The sequence below is a fragment of the Gymnodraco acuticeps genome, unplaced genomic scaffold (assembly GCF_902827175.1).
Source record: "Gymnodraco acuticeps unplaced genomic scaffold, fGymAcu1.1, whole genome shotgun sequence".
In the NCBI taxonomy this organism is placed as follows: domain Eukaryota; kingdom Metazoa; phylum Chordata; class Actinopteri; order Perciformes; family Bathydraconidae; genus Gymnodraco; species Gymnodraco acuticeps.
This window is the reverse complement of record NW_022990518.1, coordinates 97,768-113,696: the sequence shown is the minus strand read 5'-3', so window position 1 is coordinate 113,696 and position 15,929 is coordinate 97,768. Positions and strand designations below refer to the sequence as shown.

The 15,929-nt window shown below is 42.4% G+C and overlaps 1 protein-coding gene across 1 annotated transcript in view; it reads left to right on the top strand.

Moving 5' to 3' along the window:
- LOC117553309 (ephrin-A5b-like) overlaps nucleotides 1-15,929 on the top strand; it is a 69,194-nt gene that overhangs the window by 42,984 nt on the left and 10,281 nt on the right. The gene's annotated exons all lie outside the window — the stretch shown is intronic.

The following is a 15,929-nucleotide window of genomic DNA, read 5'->3' as shown; positions in this document are numbered from 1 at the left end:
AGTCGTAAAAAGTAATGACAGCGTCTGCTGATGCTGGCGAGCGGTTGCATTCCAACTGTGAGCCTACACTCCATTATTTGAAGAGGGCCGTGTGAGTGGTCGTATCTTTTTACAACGTTCCTAATGGTTATGGATGAAAATGATGGCACAGATGATGACGCTGCTCTTTCCACGGGGCGGTAATGGCGGTCACATGCCATTTAGGAAGATAGGGAGAGTTTAGTAATGGCAGTAGAAGGGCAGCGAGAGGGGGGAAGGAGACAGAGGGTAAGGGCTAGTATTAAAACGATTAGAGATGCAGGGTTAAGATGGAAGCTCGAGTGGATGAAGAGCAGGCGGAGAGATGAAGACGCGGATCGTGGTGCATGAGCAGAGAGGAAGGGTTAAGATGGCAGGGCCGGCAATGCTCCGCTCTTTCTCTCTCCCCGGGGGGTTGATTAGAGATGAGAATGCCTGTCATTCAGTGAAGGGGAGTATATTTATCCATTCCTCCCACCCGACTGTCTCCACCGACTCCCACTGAATATGTTACCATCCCTCTTTGAGCTCGATCTTTTTCCTCTTTTAAATCTTTTATTTTCAATTTCCTTCCTTCATTTTTTAACTTCATATCTCCCTTTGTCTCTTGTCTTTGAAATCCCCCTTTTCCATCCATGGAAGCACTTTGTTGATGATTTGCAAGTGTATTGAAACCAATATTGTGATATGGGTATTTATATGGTAATGTATATCACAATACAGCAAATGTGTGCAGAAACAAAGGGTTAGGGTTAGGATATTGTGTTCTTAATTCGTTTTTAAAGTAAATGCATTTTTTTCCGATGCATTGTGGACATTGGGAATTAAGGAAAAACGATATGGTGAGGTTATTTTACTGACAACTCAACGTTGACTTGCTACATGGACAATGTTCACATTATGCCATTCAATGCCTCCGTTCTTTAATTTAATAAGCAGTTCGAGCTCCGTTACAGAATCTCAAATTCTCTTTTTTTATTTTGGTCCACTCTTCTGACTCACAAACAAGGGCAGGTGGTGACGGTGTCGCAAGTAACTGTCAGAGTGAGAAAGAGAGGAGGGAAGTGTTGCCATTTGAACAGCAGGCTAGTATCTCCACTCCAATAACAATTACATCAAGTGGTGTGTTAAACGAGGTGGCCCACGGTTCAGCGGTAGGGGCTAATCGCTGCAGTCTGCTCCCTAAAACACGGCGATAATGACCAGCAGAGGGGAGGAATCGGTTGCCGCGAAATGCTTAATTTAACCCAGGCACATACTGTAAAAAAGAAGAAGCGATTTGAGTCAGAAAATAGAAACACATCTGTCTGAAGTTCTTTCCCTTCAGGCGAGGTGTGAAGAAGCCGTTCTTAGAGATAGAAATCAGTCGGCTATCTATCTCTCCTTTATGGCCCTCTCCATCATCACATCCAAGCAGTAAATCCTTCCTCAACCTGACATGCAGCTGCTGACATGTGGTTCCCATCTAGCTATTTCACAACTGGCCCATATTGAGCCGAGGTGACGCTCAACGTGGCGAGGAACACACTGATAGCTGATCTAGGGTCAGTTGCTAAGTTCTGTTAGAAGGGGATACTGTATGACGTGCCCGTGATGTTTCCTGGATGTGAGTTTAATCAAACACTTGCAAGGCGTGTTTCTGTATGTGACAGGGCTTGGTTTGGTTTAATGCACATCAGCTGTTGGAAAGCAGCTGGTCATATTTAGTTTGGGCCAGTCCGCCCTGTCGGACCGGTTCGTTTAGTCACGGGCCAAATTTCTGTTGATCTTCGTGGCCTTTTGCTCAGAATTATATAAGCTGTTTCTGCATGTAAACGTGGGCGGATTGAGTTGTTTGTTTATTTATCCAGGGTGGTTTTTGCTAGCCCCACCCTGCTTTAGGCTCAGAGATGGTTTGTCGATGGACATTTAGTTAACATTGCACATGCTGTCAGGTTTTGAGGTGGATTTAATTTGGATCTGCTTCTGAATGTTGTTACTCAAGTGGTATCTAGCCATATTGATTGTTATGGTTTTGTTTTCTAAAGGCTCCTGAGTCTGGGAAACCTGTCACTAGGAACTGGAACCGAGAACTGATTCCAAACAGTGTTTTTTTAAATAACGTAGCGAACCTCAAACTTTTCTTCAACACTGCTTAAGTGGTTACATTTTTAAGCTTGTTCCCTATTGAAAATGTATTAATAACTACTTATTTTAACATGTGGTATTAGGCAGACATTCTACACACAAGATGCATTCTCTGGAAACTATGGTAGGGTTAGGGAAATAGTTCCTATAAAAACATTTGACAGAGAAGTACCTGGGGAAAAAAATCCCTTTTGTAATTTGGTTGAAATGTTCAGGTCATAGAAATATTTAAGTATTTTAGTTCATTTAATGTCTTTATGTTTTAGTTATTTAAAACTTAATTAATAACAATTTCAGTTTCTTTGAATATTTGGCACATTTAATCCTCCTAGATTGGATAAGGGATTCAAGAGGATTAGGATTTGAGGACTAGCTTTAACACTGGATTCACTTGCAATAAAATGAATTAACTGTCTATCTGAGGCCCTTTGTTTGCCCTTTCTCTTCCATGTCACATATTGTCCACCTCATAAGGGATTCAAACTAACAACCTCTCAGTCATACATTCTGAATGTTTGCCTCTGGTGTAAATATTCATGTGTGTTTGAAACTTTAAGGCACCCCTCAGGTCCACTTGCGCTGTGTAGCAGTGGGAAACCGTTTTATATGCATTGAAATGTGCCCAGTGGAGGTCCCAAAAGACGGCCATTACCTCACTGACTGTACGCCTTGCACCATGCTGAATATGTGAATGAGCAACATGGCCTCCAACCGGCACTGGCACTGGCATGCTGCTGCTGGTGTGAATTTGAAATACAGCATTTTAAGGTGGACGGCGTGAATATGAGCCTCGGACTTCTAAAAGGTGTGTGAATCCGAGCCGGACTTCTCTTAAGGCGGTATGCGCAGTTCGTAGATATCCTCTGGTTTGCAGGCTGATGGACAAGACTTTGACAGACATTCAGTGTCAAGGGGAAGGGGCGGGGATGACGGGGCCCTGTGGGGGCAGATTGAGCAGGCCAGGTGGAACGGCTCGGCGCTGGCATGCGGGGAACTTCTATGTTTAGCCCTTACATGATGTTACATGTGCTGTTTTTTCTGGGCCTGCTGCGGGATGTAGAGGGGACGGAGCTGCGTTCCTAAGTCATTCTCCCACTGTGGCCCTTTACAATGGGCACTAAAGAGGTTTTTTTTACACTTTAACACTGGTTTTGGTTTCTGACAAACTGATCTTTTATAGGTTATCTGAAAATGTATAATTAACATAATGAGAATATACAGTTTTGGTAATTTTAAGCTAATTCAAGAACTTCTAGTTTCTTTTTCAGATCCATGCATTTCATTGGTCGAATGTATCAAAGAAAATATACCTAAGTACTCTTTACATGAATAACATATGATGTGCTTATTCCATTTAGAATTTAGGAGTTTTATTTGGATTTAGACTATGATTTAGTCTCCTTTTACTTAAGTAAAACATTGAAGTACCACCACTGTGAATAACTGTGGTCCCCTGACTTGACGTCTTTCTAATTGAAACGATTACTTGAATGCACTTCTAAGAGTTGTATTGAGTATATAATAAGAATATTCTAAGAGTTTAACTTCCAAGAGATCCTTCTCTTTTGCAGTTTTACAGCATGCATACATATTATTAAGCTGAGCTGTGGTTGTTTCCTCTGTTGTTAATAAAAACAATGTAGATCTCCTTAAAATATGAAGAGTTCTCACTGGGAGAACTTAGCGGGACCACCATGAGGTGCGAGTCGTTGTAATCACTGTAATCATGGAACTAGTATAGAGGTAAAAAAGCAGAGCGCGGTTGTTTCAGAAAATACTCTTTTATTTTCCGTTAGCTGTGAGATGCACATGTGTTTAACGAAATGTCAAATTTCAAGGCCACTTATGGCAATTTTTGCCGCTACCATTCCATACAAGTAAACTCAACTGTCTTCGAAACAAGCTCTCTCACACACACACACACACACACACACACACACACACACACAGACCTCCTAGCTCTTATACAGGACCTGGGGGAGTTTTAAATCAGGGATGTGCTCTTTCCCACTCCCCTTTTTTCACATCACTCGAATTTTCTCACATCATTTTGGCTTCTTCTTTCACGTTTCTCTCACCAGTCGATCTTTCACTCCACTGCCATTCCACCAACCCTCTCTCTCGTTCTCTAGAATCCTCCCTCACCCTTTCTGTCTCCCCCTCTCTTCTCAGGGCCTTGAACACAACACATTTTCCGCGCCCGAGTTTTTAGCATTTCACCATCTCCCCACTGAACGCCTATTACTCAACCGAGCCAGGCCCACCGCACTTTGATGTGTGTGAGACCTCACTGGTGGATAAGTGCTGGTGTTGGTGTGTGTGTGAGTGTGTTTGTGTGCATGCAGCGGTGGTGTGTGTGAAAGCTTTGCAGGCTTGTCATGGGCGGGTGATTGAGTCCAGACGTTGCGGGTTTCTCTCTCCACCGCCAAACCCTCCCCCCTCTCCTGGTTGTGGGTTCAGAGTGTGTTGCGGCTCCCTGGGGTGCAGTAAAGTGATAGGGCAGTGCAGGGGGCTCGGATCGCCCCCGGAGAGAGAGGTCAAGGGTCGGAGTCTCGGCTCTGCAAGGGAGGATCGGGACCATGTTAGTCTTGCACGCTTCAGGTGGGGCCTTCCTGTGTTGCTGTGTGTGGGTGGGGGGGGTGCATTAGTGGGTTAACACATTCTTCTTTCATTTTCCCTATAGAATCCTATTTATCATCAGTAACCTTTTCTCAAGTACTGTACTTAAGTACAATTTGAGGGACATTACTTGAGTATTTCAATGATGTGCTACTTTGTACTTCTTCTCCACTACAATTCAGAGGTAAAACATTTTTACTTTGCAGATCTGTAATTAAGATGATAAATATAATCATCACTTAAATAAGACTAATTACACATATTGTAACAATAACAAACTACCCTGCCTGCAGTATACAAAGTAATTAAAATGAGCTGCACCTTTACCAACTTTGATAAACACTTTAAAGCATCAATAATGTTGATAAAACATATGATATACACTATATTATTGTGAAATGTGCATAATAAGTACTTTTACTTACCTTAATTATATTTTGGTGCTATACTTTTATTAGACTTTTACTTATAACAGAGTAATCCTACACAGTGTTACTTTTGCTTTTACTTACAGTAAGTACAAGATCTGAGTCAAATTCAAATTCAAAACCTTTATTTATCCAGGTAAAATCCCATTGAGATCAATGATCTTTTTTTCAAGGGAGACCTGCAGACCTCACTGGTGGATAAGTGCTGGTGTACTTCTTCTACCTCTGTTTATCATTTTAATGTTCTTTTTTGAATGCCCACGCCGTCTGAATAGGCCATTCAGGTCGACTGCATTCACATGAAGGCCATTCAGACAATGTGATACAAACAGAACCACTTACAAGGCCTTTCGTTTTGAATGGCAGTGACTCAGAGCAAATTAACATGAATTCAACAGTACAGCAAATCAAATGTTCACTGGAAAGGGAAAAACGGCAACATACGGAAGCAATTGTAGGGAGAAATATATTTATAAAATATGTCACATGATGACAAAAAGAGAAAACCTGTTCGTGTTGAATAATGTTTTTTTTATACTTACAGGTGTTGCTGTTTCTTAACATGTTTCACTTTATTTACTATACAGTTAGCAATCTCATGCATTATAATTCAGGACTCATAAGAATGATGTGACACAATGAGACACTTTTCATTCGTCAACTGTCAAGGACTTTTCCTTACTGTGGCAGCTCTCACTTAAATACCTAGTGATACCTAATCACTTGCATTAATATGAGGAGGTAGACAACTTTCAAGCTGTAATTATATTTAATAGCTATAGAATTGTGTAATCACCATATCATTCATGATAATGCGGTACAGCAATAAAAAAACCTGTCCCTTGCTACAAGATTCTCGTGATGGACTTTAAAGCTCCAATTCAGCCAACAGGGACCAACCTGTTTTTTTTTTTCACGACACTGTGTCTCAGGGGATCTTAATATTTAAGAACCTATTAATGTGTTATACCAGATTAACGGGAATAATCTCAGCTAACTGACGATACAAAGCATTTTTACCAAAACAAAACACAAGTCTCATAAGAAGCATCTAAATGACCCCTGAGCGAAAAATGCGAACGCACTTGGGCACAGAATTCAAGATAAAAGATACCCTTATTACTTATCCTAGCTGCACATACAAGATATCCGATTAAAGCTGAGGTTCCACAGATTATCTAGGTATATATATCATCACTAAGTGATCCGAACTCTTGACAGGGGAAGCAAACACAGACATCACAACACATACCTTTACGGAGCTTTTACGGGGAGATTGTCTCACCGTAGCTGTCAATCTGATCAAAAGACTTGTTCAATGGCATTAAAACGAGAAAAAACGCGGCTGAATCGGTTATTCCATAGGTTGATAATGTTTCTGGGTGATCATTTTTTTTATTTATAATCCATAATTCAATTTTTATGTAAAAATCGGAGAGTAAAAGTTAGCTGCTAATGGTAGCCACCAGAGTTATCGCAGCTTCCGGTTTTGGCTATGCGGCAGTCTCACACACACACACATTACCAAATAAGGAGTATGTGGGAGTTCCCCTCGATTCCATTGGCTCTGACGGTTAGAAAGAGCAAAATCGCCCAGAGGTATGAAAAATCCACCCAAATGACCCCAGAAGTGGGTTTTTTTTGCTAAATCTCTCTAAAAAGGTCAAATTGCACTTGTTTTGCATCAATCTTGATACAGGGTACTTATTATATGTTGTAGTTTGGATTCCTAAAGCTTTTAGTCTACCATCCCATAATTCAAGGGTGGTTTTCACTAAGTAATTATTTTTTTTGGACGGACACAATCATTTACATGTTTTTACTGTGTTCAATCTGAATTTACTTTAAAATAAAAACATCTATATTGATTCTGACACTTCTACATCCAACTCACAGGTGTAACCTTGCTTTGAGAAAAAATATTATTAATTTAACCCTTTTAGAAGGGAAGATATGGTCACTTGAATGTCATTTTCTAGCCTGAGACCTGAAAAACAGGCTCTGGGCTTAACAAGTTAGTAAATAAACCTGAAGGGGCTGGTGAAGATAGAGAGAAGGGAATCCATCCTAGACAATAAAGACGTGAAGGAAGCGTCAAGCCTCTCATGGAGAACTTTGTAAACTTCACCTTCCATCCCATAGCAACTCCCAAGATGGACGACAGCAAGGTCAGTCCATCACCTGCGCTCAGACACTGGCCAAACACCAGCTCTGGGGCTGAATAATGGGCTGTCACTAACCCCTGACCTCAGCTCAGAGTCTAAAGTGTCAGATCGATATCAGCCGAGCATGGCGAGCAGCTCGTCTGACTGGAGGCACTGTGGGACGTTGGGCCGCTCAGAGGTTACACCGACTGTGTGCTCTACAGGAGCGTCCGTATTAAGTTAAATTAAAAACTCATTATCATCATTATATGTGTGTGCAGGGATCTGTAGCATCCTGCAAATTGTTATTCAGTATATATGTCCGGCAGGTGCTGATGGGACATATTTTAGTGGGTTATTTTAACAGGACCCGCACTGGGCCTCTGGGAGTTATGTAGTATTAGGGGTGGTAGAGGAGTACGTGCGTGTTCCTGTGTCTGGGGTCATGTATATGCGTGCTTGCATGTGCAAACCTGCTCATTCCCAACTAGTCAAATACGGCAGCATCGTCATGGCCCTATGCGGCAAGCTGTGAGCATTCACGTATCCCTCTAGCGTCCAATAAGGATGTGCAGTGCTGCCTTTATTGACGGTCGTAATTATGATGGAAGTAAAGGAGGAAGTCAGGTGACGTAGGTTGAGCAAACACAGTATCTTTCCCATGTGAAACCAACTCATGGTGTCTGACATTTATGAGTATTAGTTATGTAAAATACTTAAGTTAAGTAATGTACTCACGTCTCGTACGTAACGTGCCGAATGAACTTGTGTCCATAACTTAAGGATAACCTTAACCCTAATTGTACAAACAAACTTATATTCAAACCCAAACCATGATGCTTTCCTAATACCAAGTTGTCCATAATGTACTAAAACTTTACCGTACCATAACGTACTTAACTTGCGTCAGGTACCAAACATACGTATGTCATGTACGCAACATAACGCTAACATTGTGTTCAAGTCTAACGGACTACATTGTACTTTAAAAGATGGCACTAAAAGGCACTCAGTTGGTTTAAAACTGACGCCTAGGGTTTCTAGTATGTTTGTGGAGTGTTAGGAGTGGCATTAGTACCCTTATTTACTTAAGTCATGCCATGTACCTCACGATCTTATGTCACATACGTTACGTTACTTAAACCATGTGTTTGTCTATGCCTAAAGGACTACATAAAAAGATTTCGCTAAAGGGTCCTTAGTGCGTAAGTTGTTCTTGCCAAGCTTCTGTTTGTAAAGTGTTGGGATGGAAAGTGGTTTGGCAGGTATTTGTTTGTCAAAAGATGGCAGTTTCTGTGGTTGGAACATGTGCTGTAGTAAACTGCCGTCATGGTAACCCGGGCAACAGAGGGGGTTTATGACTCGTTATGTCAGCCCCTTGGGGTTTTACACTGACTGAATGACTGAACCCTGCTGTGTGTGTGTGTGTGTGTGTGTGTGTGTGTGTGTGTGTGTGTGTGTGTGTGTGTGTGTGTGTGTGTGTGTGTGTGTGTGTGTGTGTGTGTGTGTGTGTGTGTGTGTGTGTGTGTGTGTGTGTGTGTGTGTGTGTGTGTTGACTGACACTAACCCCATGCTGCTGTTGCTGCTATGACCTTTTTGACACCAGAATAGCGTTGCCAGTAATTAACCTGCCTCATCCATGTTAGGCAGAGGGAGACTCTCTTGTCGGACTCAGTCTGTAACAAGTCCAAAATATTCATCTTAAAGGGTCACGTCACTCAGATCTCAGAGTCTGATAGCCTGCTATGTTATTGAGAGAGTAGACACAATGGTCAGCTGATAATACTAGGTTAGTGGGAAACAACATCTCAGATATTTAATAATAAGCAAGTTGTTTGTTTCTTTTCACGCTTTGCTTTTGGGCCCTAGCGTTTATGTCATCAATCTGAATGACTGGACAACTGTTTAAGTACTCAGTGTGAGAAACCTTTGCAGAAAAATAAAACCAGTTTTGTTCGGCTGGATATACAACATTTGTTCAGGGTACAATTAAACACAGACACACTTTTTCCAAAACGAAATCTCTTGAGTACTTTTTTTATATGGGGCTTTTCTTCTACTTCCTTCTTTCTTTTAACAATGTATTGCACTGCACTGCGCTTTCCCCCAAGAAACATGTTCGGCAACCAAATGATGGACCCATAAACTAAAGCCTTACCTCAAGTGCTTGTTTTCGGAAAAAACATTTAACGTTCGGAAATGTCTTTGTAGAAAACATTGCTATATTTTTCGAAGTACGGTGATTAAAGAAAGTATTGTTTGGTCCGTTTCCAGTTTCCCCCCCAGCCTGTACTGGCACACAATACACCGAGGCAACAGGGGCTGATTTGTGAGAGACTACATGAAGCTATACATAAGGCGTTCTCTGTGTGCATGGACTCACTTAGCCTGGCACACAGCGGGTCTGCAGCTGCACCGAAGGACGAGTTAGCGATTGGCACAGTCAGGACCACCAGGATCATAAACAAAAGCGTCATCCCGCTTCCTCTCTCAAGCCCCAGTTTCATTTTTCAACCATCCGAGGTGCCTTCCCACCAGCAGCAATGTGTTTCCAATCTGAGGTCAATTATTCACCTCCCCTGGATTTGTTCCCAGCAGAAAAAATAACCCCAGAAACAGAACTGTCTTTACTCTACAACAGGCTCCGTTTTCCCCATCCCTCCGCTGTCAACGCCCAGTCTTACCGAGCCCCCTGGCAGACACATGATGTGTTTAAATGTGTGTATTTGTGAGTCCACGGACAGATGTGTGTATGTAATTAGCCAACTAAATAATAATGGCTTAAACTTCCCAGCGGCGGAAAGCTATGAATGATGGGACAGGTGGAGGGAGGGTGATGGAGACCTCCCAACCCTGAGGGCAACAGGATGGACAGACCCCATTTGGTGACATCACAGGCCTGATGATCACCCTTATTGGCCCCCCTAAAGAGTGCCCCCTAGAGGCTGTTTTAAGGAAACTACACCTTCGATGTTGTGTAAAAGGGCAGTTAGTGCACATGGGTTTGTGGAGGAGTAAATTGAAGGACTTGATATAGAAGCAGCGTGAGGTCTGTGGTTTGTGTCTTTCAGTGCAGACACAAGCGTGTGTGTGTGTGTGTGTGTGTGTGTGTGTGTGTGTGTGTGTGTGTGTGTGTGTGTGTGTGTGTGTGTGTGTGTGTGTGTGTGTGTGTGTGTGTGTGTGTGTGTGTGTGTGTGTGTTAAGACAGTGTGTGTATGTGGGCTGAAAGCATCTCCTCGTTTCCCTCTTTGTGAAATAACCCTGGGAAGCTGCCCCTTGTCTGACCCAACAGTGTTCATAAGGAAAACAACAGGAGGGCTTTATCCTCTCCTCCTCCTCCCTTTTACTTTCCTCTGCCCTCTGCATTCCTCTTCTTCCATGTCATTTTTTGCTACTTTTCTCACTTCTCCTATCTGCTCTGTGACACTCAATCTTGTTTTGTTCTTCATTTACTTCCTATGAATTTTCTCTTTTTCTATTGTCCTTGTATCTTGTGCTCTCTTTTCCTCCCCTTCACCTACCTGCTTCCTTTCTCCTTCCTTCCAATCTCTCTTCTCTTCCCTCCTCTTTTCCCTGACACCCCCCTTCTTTCCCATGGTTCTCTCTTTTCTATCCCATACACAAGTTTTACTTTCACACTTATATTTTCTTGCTTTTACTCCTTTTCTACTCTCTACTGAGTTTTACTTTTGTCCCCCACTTTCTATTCATTTGGCTCCAGTTCTCTCTTTTCTATTTGTTTCATTTTCTTTGAAAGGACCACAGGTTTATAGCTAACTTAGCTAACTTTTCTTCAGCTATACCTTCCCCCCGCTTTACATCTCCCTATTATTCAGGGCCGTGGCTACCACAAAGAAAACTGAGCTCTAATCCTTTTTCTAGAGATTTGGTTAACAGTTTTAAACCTAGTGAATATTTGCAACTATCTATTTTTAGGACCATTTTAATAAGCAAAACAGATTGAAAGAAACATTTCTTGAAGCTAAATATGATGCATATCATCATGTTCATGATCAAATACCAGCAGACATATGTGCTGTATTTATTTTGTTTAGTTTTTCAAATTAAATAGTTCATACCTAAAGAATTCAAATATGTTCCGGACAATGCAAAGAGAACATTTAACCTTTTAGACTTATTTTCTTAAGTCTAATATAAAGAGTAGATAAGCACTTGTTGAAAACCAACATTTTAGTAGGAGATTCGAAAGGAGACTTTCAGCCATACGTCCTTTCTTTCACTTCCTTTCTTTCACCTACTTTCCTCTACTGCCTTTTACTTTCTTACACTCTCTTGTCTTCTTCATTCTCTCCCCTATAATTCAACCAACACCAGCTCTCCCTTCTCTTCTCTCCTTCCTATTATCTGTTTTTTTCCACTTTGTGTGTTTCCCCGTATACTACCTCCCCCTGTCCCTTACCTGTGCCAGGCCACAGAGCAACAACAACACAACAGAAGGGGATAAAGAAAGTAAACAAGAGATGGGGATCTCAGTGAAAAGAGGGATTATCCCTAAATGTGTGCTTTGTTAAGAGATCCAGTGACTGATTCATTGATAAGCCCCTCCAACTGGCCGTGAGTAATTGAGCCAATCAGGAATCATTAATCCCCACGACAAATGGATTCGGGATTAAGGTGCTTTCATTTTGGTAACGGCTCATTATGACACATTTTAACTGCTGGAGTATGCTCTTGTTTTGTTTTTGTGGTCTTCCTGTTTTCAAAACCCCCGAACTGTCAATCAGCCTTCAGCGCGTCCTGCTGCTATGAAGAATATAAATGTTGAAATTGCCCGTGAAGGCTTAATGACTTGCTAAGGAGCCTGTAACAACAAGGCCATTTAGAAAAACTGATGAATAAATCTTGCTAGGAATGAATAAAGAAACCCTGATGAAAATTAGGAGTACTAACGGTTTATAGCTTGGTAGATAAATAATGGTTTCTCACTTCAGTCAGGTCTAGTCAAGTCTTATATAGATTCTAGAGATCAGTAGGAGAAAGTCTCTGGCCCTCAAAAGGCAAAACCATTAAACATCCAGAGCTGAAATGTCATCTTATTCCAGAACATCTTGACTCAGGCTGTGTGTTTATGATCTTATCAATAGTATACTCCTTCCAGCCCTTATGGCCTCCATGTGGCAAACATCTGGATCATCTCCGCTCTCACTACGCGTTTTATCATCTTTTGTAACAAACACCTACAGTCCATATTTAAGATTTAGGATGTCTCTTTGCCGCATATGTTTGGCCACATTTGACCCTCTTCAGAACTGCCATCCAAATCCATCTCTGGTGGAGCCATCATACATCGAGAGGGATAATAAATATGCGTCCAAGGAAAGAATGTGAAACTGATAGCCCAAACTACATTTGCAGATACTCAGGGATGCATTGGTTTTAAAACGAGACAGCCGTAGACTCAACCCCCAGCCACAGGTGGCTGAGAAATATTTGTATTGGTTTTTTTTCTTTAGTCATGTTACGCCTCATTTACTCCTTCTTGCCCCATGCTGTTTCCCTCCACAAATAAGCCCTGTGGCAAAAAATAAGTATGATCTTCATATATTATGTTAAGATAGTCGTAACAAATGGACATGGAAGTAAAAAGATATTGCAGCGACTATATACAAACTAAACAATGGTCAACCATTTTTGTCGTATTTATTCGCGTTAGGGTTACACGTAAAAGCTTCAAAATGTCCAAGTGCGGAAATAACTGATATATTTCATGATCTATTCTAGAACATGACGTACAAATCTTCATAGCTCCTGTTCTTCACGGCTGTCCTTATTTCCCGAAATAAAATAGAAACTCAAACCCTGCCTGATCTTATCTTGATTGTTAATATTTGCTATTTTTTCTTGTTATGTTATTCTTATTGCCTCACTGACTGTACCTGGAAATAGTAGCAACATAGATCCATCTATCCAATGTTGAGTTTTTGTCACCTCCCCACTAATATGGAGGGAAAGTGAATTATGTTTGCCTCAAAAACAATTCATTATGAACCTTACAAACGGTGTAGACTGTAAAAGCCTAACTGCTTGAAGCCTAAGTGTTTGCTGATCTGTTCTGCTCCGAACCATGTTTATATTTCTATTGAGTGCAGAAGTGAAATCCGATGAGCGGTGGTCACTGGAGACTGATTTGAGATGCGTGTTGATGCCTGGATTAAACGCTGTCAGACACAATCAGGATGTATCTGAATACAAGTACCTGATCATGGTTATCATCACTTTCCTAAATGTATTTCCCTAACAAAGGCTTTAGTTACAAACTCTTCTTAATCCCAACTAATCTCGTCCGGTACTCCTGGGTCAGGTTTGATTGACAGCCGCTGACAGTCGTGAGGTGGAAGCCAACATTTGAGGCGTATAAAAGACACGGGAGGACAAAGCAGGCTACCCAATAGCGCTCCTGGCTGAGGACATGATACCATGGAGCCGGTTGACCCCTGGTAGTCATAATAACAGCAAGCAGCTCTGAAACTAGAGGCTAAGGGAGGCCATGCTGTGCCTGCCTGGAGCCGGAGCGCTCAGCTGGTGCTGAAGGGGGGGGGAAATAAGAGAAAACAAGGGCTTTGGTTTCACGTCTGACCAGACTATAATTAGAGAGAGAAAAAGATTAGAATATGGCATAAGACACCCCGCTACACACATCCGCTCATGCAAACCCAGTAGGACGGCGACTAATCCTGCAGCACATTTACAATATGTGTAACGACAACATGATACCCCCAGCCGGCCCCGCACACACCTCCCTTTATGCTGCCTCCCGAGAACCACAGCGTGTATGTGTCAGAGGCAACAGCTGTGTCTCAATCCCTCCCTCCTCATTTCACCTGGCCTCAGATCAGCTGACGGGTACTCAAGGTGTAGCATCTGATCCGTGGCAATCGAGGCCCCGTGGAACGTCAGGGTGAAAAAAACCCTGCGGTGCTTCGGTGAGTTCACCCCGTATCGGATCATCATCCGTCTGCATGCTCCACCACGATCTCCGTCCTGGCTCCCTTGACAGCTCTCACTATGTCAATGAACAGAGGTGGAGTATTGAAGACATCCGCAGTATGTCAGTGATACCGAACCATGGGCCATTAGCAGCTACGGAGACACAACCCAGCCTGCCGCCCAGGTCTAATCTGTCTCTGCTAAAAGCCTCACAAATGCAACCTTATACAGCGCCTGTGGGAATATGCGTTTCCAATCACTCTCTTCAGGAATACCTGGCATTTCTCTCTCCCTCCTCCTGTCCGATCGTTTTACAGTAAACACCAGGCGCGACAAATCTCGGGGCTGTTTTGAGGAGAGGCTTTGAGAAACCGGCCCTCATTTTCCCAGACTCGGAGATTCCACGAGGGGCTCCTGCATCAAGCTGTCATATCGGGCTAATGAAAATCTCATTCTACAGAGGGATCCTCTTCAAGCTGCTAAAGGCCCATGCTAACCAGGGGATTAGCCCTGTAACGCAAGGGGACTTTAATTTCAGCACCAGCATAAGTCATCGTCATTGCTGAACTCTAACATTGATATATGGCTTACGACACACGCTAGAGGTTTCTGTGTTGCAAGGGGAGACTGTTGAATCTCACAGGAGCCTCGGGATGATTATGAGTGACATGATGAGATCCTGAAAACAAAAACCAGAGCCGTAGCCCGGACGCGTCTTTCACACTTTCACATATGGGAAATTTTGTCTCAGCTGTGGCCTCGCTAAGATACCCTGAGTATCATCTCGTTGAGCACTCACAAGTCTTTGGAGAACGCGTCGTTGTGGAGCGTAATGGCGAGAAACTCCCCATACAAATCAATGAGTAAATAGCCTCCCACTTAAGCAGCTGCTGTCAATGTACCCTTAAGCAAAGCGTTGTATCAAGGGATCTGGATGTTAGAAAACACAATGCAGGCTGCAGCAGAAAGCATGCATGCTCAGCATATTTCCATTGGGTAAATAAATCATTAAAAAAGGTCAAGAGCAGGTGTTGTATGATGGTATTGTGAGGATTGTCTTGCATACATAAAGTAGAACAATCACCCTCCCATTATAGATTTATCATGTTAGTATTATTGCTGACATTCAGAAAACTGCCCACTCTGTGTATTATAACCACAATCAAATGTAGTCATGTAAGCACAAGTGCCCTTATGCTTCTTATGATGTTTTTCCTTGATGTGCCTTTAAGATTAGACTTAAAAGACAGACACATTGTGTGTGTGTGTGTGTGTGTGTGTGTGTGTGTGTGTGTGTGTGTGTGTGTGTGTGTGTGTGTGTGTGTGTGTGTGTGTGTGTGTGTGTGTGTGTGTGTGTGTGTGTGTGTGTGTGTGTGTGTGTGCGCATGTGTGTGTGTTCTTAAGGGCCAACAAATGTTCATGAATTTATTTCCTCAAAGCATTTGCAAGATGATTTTTTGATCTGTCTACATACATGTAATCTCTTGCCTTTTTTCTGCTCGTGGCTGAGTTTCTAGCTGAGTAAATCAATGGAATAAATTGAAGCCGTTGGCAGGAAAGGGTATTGCGTCACCCATGTGTTGATGTGTGTGAAACTAAAAGGGCACCCACACATGAAATCGCTCCGCAGCGGTACTAGTGGTCA